The following is a 6,697-nucleotide window of genomic DNA, read 5'->3' as shown; positions in this document are numbered from 1 at the left end:
ATGGCAAACATATATTTTCTCCCTCAATTAAAGAAAATAGTATTTTTTTTATTTTTTGGCTTTTGCTTCATTGAACCTTCGTTCTTTACCATTTGTGGAAGAATTTTTTCAAGAAATACTTGGTTAAAAGGGATGAAATAATCCCAAAAATTGAAAATCTAACCCTTCAAATATTTTTTTTAGAAAAGTAATTCATTTTTTACATAAATGTTCTTTTCTATTGTAAGTATTTATATGTAAGTTTTAAAATAAAATGTTATTTTTACAAGAAAATAATAAGGATATTTTTGTCCAAATGATGTCCAAAAAAAGTGGGAGGTTAAATTTCAAAAATTGGGTTTTGGGAGACCCTTTTAATTAAATAACGAAATATTTGGTTAAAAAGAATGAAATAATCCTCAAAATTGGAAATATAACCCTTCTCATGTTTTTTCTATAAAAGTAATCCATTTTTTTGCATAAATGCTCTTTTCTATTTTAAATATTTATATGTAAGTTTTAAAATAAAGGGTTATTTTTATAAGAAAATAGTGAGGATATTTTTGTCCAAATAATGATCAAAAATTGGGTTTTGGAATACCTTTTTAATCAAATAACCCTGTTTTCAATATGATTAATAACATTTATGATCAAAACTACAAAAATATATAAAGTCCATGATATGTTGGTAAAGAAAAGCCTCCTTTCATGTTTTGGATTCTTATATAATATATTTTGTATACGGGGAGGATGTGTAAGTACGATTTTCATGTCTTTTTCCTTTCATCATTAGTTTTATTTTTATCTAGAACTTGTTTTTTTTTAGACAAAACCACTTTCTATAATAAGCTCATATTTGAAAAAGATAAGTTCGATTTTTTCAATAAATTCATTTTTTAAAACAACGAGTTCACTTTTTATTTTTGAAGTTTTTATATTAAATTTCATTTTTTTTATTGTCTTTTGAAAAGACAAGTTCACTTTTATATCAAACCTGTCTTTTTAAAAGACAAGTTATATTTGAAATCTAAGGGTATAGTAATTTTAAAATTATAATATTTTTTCACTACTAAAGCCCAACTTTCAACTATAACACAAAAATAATGATTGGAATAAGTCTATCACAGGCAACCAAATGGTTTGAGTAGATAGTGGAAGAACTTTAGATGGTCCAGAATCATGTACATTGGCTTGTTTTTAGAGCATCTTCATATAGTTGAAATCATACTAATTTGGCAAACCTAATTACACCATGTATTGAGTAATTTGTGCCATTTTGTGGTAAGTAGCCAAGTTCTACCTTTGATTGTTGTGTTATTAGATACTAGTTATGGTTGATTGGTCACCTAATCCATATTTCATTATCGCGTCGTTAGATGTCACTAAGGTTTTTCTAAGAGTGAGGGTTAATCATAGTTAATGATTGTCTCACCATATTAATCCTTAGTTTGTTGTCTATTTAGGAATCAATTGGACAATTTTGTCACTTATTTGTCTAAGTCCTTAACATGGGTGTCCCAAAAAAGGCTAGTGATGTTCAAGCTGACACCTTTGAACCAACAACTCCTTCATTGGTCAATGTCTCTTGAATCAATACATGTCAATTCGGTAGTGTGTCACTATAGTTCCCTCATTCTCCTTCCTTTTTTTTTGTTTTTTCTTGTGTAATTAAGTTATGAGTGTGAAAATCAAGGTAAGTTATGATTCTAATAGTAGATTCCTAAATATTCAATGATGGCTATAGTGGTTATTTATTTAAGGCATTTTAACCATCATTCTTTTTTTTTATTATGTAATTTTTTATTCTTAATTATTATGTTCTTGTTTTTTTTTTTCCTTCTACTTCTCTTCTATTATTAAGGTATGTCAAACATTGTTTCATTGGCTCGTTGATATCATATTCCCATCGATTGAGGTTATAGGCTTCTTTCGTAAGGAAAAATTACAACCCTTACACCCACAGTAGACATTTTGTGTAGGTGAAATACCTGAAGGTATGTTTTCACCCACTACTACCACCACTATTACGACATTTTTTTTTATAAAAAAAATTACCTTTTTCATTATTTTAACCATAAAAGTGTTAGTGTCTTAATGGTGGTGGTAGGTCATAAACCTAACCTTGGATTATTTTATCATTGTCGAGATTATTATTTTTTTTACCAAGTTATGTGTCATGGTACTGGAACCCAATACATTTTTCCCTATGATGGGTCCCATAGCTTGATTTTTGGGATCTCTGACATATGAAAAAGTGAGAAAACTAAAGGTTTCCTTTACTTGAAGGAGATTGGAAAAGGCTAAATGTGTCGAGTAGCATTTTTTCTATACATTTGACAAATGATGAACATGGTATAATGGCCTTTGGTTTTATCCTTATTACTATTGTTTTTATTTTTCTTTATCAAAGTCAACTTTTGACCTCCCTTTACGGTCTTCCATAACCAAGGGGTTATCAAGTCACCCATCTAACTTGAGAACGATTCAAAAGGCTATGGTGGGTGGTTAGTTTTAGAGCACCCTTTTCTTACTCAGTGCTTAAGTCAAGTATTTCTAACCATGCACACTTTTGTCGGTATACCAAGGAACATGTTCTCGTAGGGGTCATTCGTAGGGCTCCTACATCAAGTTACTACACTTATATAGCTACCATGTCCTCATTTAATCATTACTTGTTTCCATATGGGATTCCTTTTCCTTTTAAAGGAAATGGATACTCTGATTCCAAATCTGTAAGAGACTTTTAGGATTCTCATTCATCTCCATGAAAGAAGGTAGTTGAGAGTGAAAGATTTTTGCAACCTAAGAATACGTTAAAGAAAGAGAACCCATCATTTTTTTCATTGCCAAAACCTATCTAGAATGGGTTGAAGTTTTCCAAAACTACCTCATTCTTGAGAAGATTTGATCATGTTATCCCTCTTTAGGAGGTGATTTCCTTAGTTGCCCTTTGTTGGGATGGATTAAAACCTTTTACCTTTTATACACGGATCACTATTTTTATCTAACACTCTTTTAGTTTGTCCTAATGAGCTTTCTCAAGTAATTTCTAAGGTGGTGCCTTCAATGATGGATATTTTTACCACTTGGGGACCCACTACAACAATCGAGCCTCTATAATATTTTGTTTAGTCCTAACTAATCAAAAGCTCAATAGAACGTCATTAACTTCCTCTAGTAGCGCATATGCTTTTAGAAGAAGAGATGACTCTACACCTTTTAAGGCCTCTTGAGATTGTCCACGAGTTAGATAACACGACATTGTAAAGATCTATGATGATGAGAAGTGGTGACTAATGACTTAATTAGTTGTATTAAATATCAAAGTCAATTATTTAACATCTTTCCTCATTGGTCTACAAAACAGATCGTTATTCCCACCCAAGGTGATAGTTTAATCATTCAAATCTCGGGGGACGGTTTGTTCCCATAGAGAGTTTTAGCTTGTTAGGCAACAATTGAGATTATTTAGATTTTGGATAGTCTATTTGTTGAATTTGTTGCTTAAGTGGTGTGTGTGTTTTTCTCATATTTGTTTACTTTTAATTTGTTTTGTGTTAACTTTTTATCCATTTTTTTTAGGTTTTTATGATTACTAATGATCTCATTGGTCATATTAATTAGTACTATGAGTGGTCATCTTATTGTAAGAAGGAAATGAAACATCTTTATTTATCCTTAAATAAAGAAGTTGTTGCCCTGGATCAAAGCTAAGGAGTTTCTCCTTGTGATGAAGATGGAGTTAGCTAAGAAGTCTTAGGTGCTAAAGGAAAAAAAAAAAAAAAAGGTGGCTCTTCATACATTGGTTCTCTTATTACACAATGGAAACAAATCCTTATAAACATAGGTCTTTGGATTATAAGATAAGACATCATCTCTCTTGGTCTAAGTTAAGTCTATTGAGGTCGAACTAGTAGATTCTTATCCCAATTGACCTGTCTAGATGATAAGATTTGTCTCTACTATAAATAGGATAAGAAGGCAATTCATGTTAAGGAAAAGATGCCCAAAACTTTAGAATATCATGCATACACCATTGATTCTCTTACTACGGACATGGTGAAGCTCACATGGAAAAGGCAACCATCAAGTCTCATTCAACTGAGGCATATTCTTCTCAAATGAAGGTGATGTTCAAATCTACCAAGTTCGTAGACTATAGAGAGGTTTCAGTCAAACTTGACTAAGAGGTAGATGACAATGATGCGTTTGGTGATAAAGGTGATGATAGAGAATAGGTTTTTTTTGGTTAGTTATTCAAGGGAAAATGTTTAGGTGTTCCCTTACAGTTTTAATGAAAGAATCTTTTTGCAATGTTTTTTCTTTTCTTCACAATGACTCCTAATTTTTACTAAAAGGATTTTTTTTTTGTTCCATTTTACTTTTTGTAATGTCTAATAGGGAGATACTTGACTACCCTCAACCAAATATTTTTTAGGGGTGTGGCCACTAGGGGCTATTCAATAAGGTCATTCTAAGGACATGCTTGACTTGAACAACTTTATACCCTTAGGCAAATGCCCTTGAGGGTGTAGCCACTTAAGGTCATTATAAGGATATGTTTGGCTTAAATTGCTTCACACCCTTGGGCGAATGCTCTTAAGGTTGTTTGATAAGATCATTCATTCTTAGGAGATGTTTGATCTCAACAACTTTACACCCTTAAACAAATTATTTAGAAGGGGTGACCACTAAAAACCTTTTGATAAGGTTGTTCCAGGGAGAAACTTATCCTAAATGACTTTACACCCTTAGGTGAATAAGGGTTCATTACCTCTTATTCTAGGGAAAAGCCTAACTTGGACAACTTTATGGTCTTAGTGAATTATAGGGAGATGCCCAAGCTTGATAACTTTACACCCTTGAGCAAGTGCCCTTTTGTTCCATTAAACACCTTTTCTATATATATACTTTTTGTCATGATTGTAGCTACGTTAATAGTATTTTCATAAATTGCATGCATGTTAAGATCATGGTACTTTTGTCCTATCTATATGTTTTGTACAATATACCATTCTCTTATCTACATTGTTCGGATTTGGTATAAGTCATATGACCTTTCCTAGTTTAGTCTCGATTTTCCTTCTATGAGGTATTGATTATTTTTTAAACTTTTTTTAACAAGATCTCCATTTCTCGGAATTGTCTTTTGCACACCTTCCAATTATAGAATGATGTTATTCACTACCCATAGTTTGCAACTTTTAGATTATCCACCTTTTGTCATTCTTCAAGCAAGTCTAACTCAAATCCTATGGTTCCTAGGTTTGCTTCTTGTTTGAGCATTGATATATTGATTTCGATATTATAACTTTAGTCCTATAGGTTAGTGCCAACATGGTTTGTTCTTTCTTGTTTGGTTTTTTGGATACCCATAGGACAACCGATAATTCTTCTACGTAGTTCATTTTTGCATTATCCAACCTTTTCTTTAGATAGTTTAATAATGTTTTATTAGTGGCATATACTTGGTCATTGCCTTGTAGATGTCGTGAAATGGCATAGAGGTTGATTATTTGTAATTCCTAGCAAAAACTTTTAAATTATTTGCAATTAAATTAGGCATTACTCTGAGAAAAACCAAATAAGCACATTGTATTTTCCTATAAAAATCTTTGTACGTCCTCTTTTTATCTATCAATAAGCTTTTATCCCTACCCATTTTGTGTAATAGTCAATGGATACAAGCTCTAATATTTTTTATTAAGAGCAACAATTATAAAGGGGGTAAAGTGTATTAAACCCTAAATATTAATTAAAATTAATGATAATAAATGTGTCAATTTAATGATGTGAAATAAAATCTAAATTAACTTTACCAAACGACCTTAATATTTAATTATTTAAAGTAAAAATAAAATTATAAGTTTTAAGTTAGAATAATTTAACTTAATATTAACTTAAGTTATTAGATAATAATTATTAAGTTTTATCAAATATCCATTAACTTAAATTCATACTACTGATATTCATATGCAATTATACTATTAAACTAACATAGATGGAGAGATTCTCTTTGCCGTTATATTCTTCATATGATTGTTATAATATTAAATTACCAATCATTAACATTATTACCTTGATTATAAACATAAAATATTAATTTGGTATTTTCAAATTTTTCTTAACAATATAAAACTATTTTATAGAAAATCAAAAACAAAAAAGGGAATAAAGTCATACAGGATAAGACATGTGATAAGAAGATTCAAAACATTAAAGATATATCAATATGAATTAGAAATTATCTCGTATACATTTGAAATTAAATATTATCTATAAAATATTATGATATTTTATTAGAATATATAAAATAAAAAATATAATAAAAATTGAGAAAAAAGAATACTCAAAAATGCAAATATATATATTACACTTTTTATAATATATAAATATATATATATATATATATATATATAAGATATGTGATAAGAAGTTTCAAAACATTAAAGATATATTAATATGAATTAGAAATTATCTTGTATACATTTGAAATTAAATATTATCTATAAAATATTATGATATTTTATTAGAATATATATATATATCTTGATATGTGTATTATATAAAATTTTAATAATATTTTGTTAGTGCATTACGTTATTTAGGTTAATTTGTCAATTTTGATTTATGGTAGTTTCTCATGAGTTACATTTATTTGAAAGTATAAGGTTATTGCAAAATCAATTCAAAATAAAATAGGTAAGTGTGGTTGATA

Source organism: Vitis riparia, chromosome 17, assembly GCF_004353265.1.
Source record: "Vitis riparia cultivar Riparia Gloire de Montpellier isolate 1030 chromosome 17, EGFV_Vit.rip_1.0, whole genome shotgun sequence".
NCBI classification, from domain to species: Eukaryota; Viridiplantae; Streptophyta; class Magnoliopsida; order Vitales; family Vitaceae; genus Vitis; species Vitis riparia.
The sequence above is the reverse complement of the archived record's forward strand: the minus strand, read 5'-3'. Positions refer to the sequence as shown.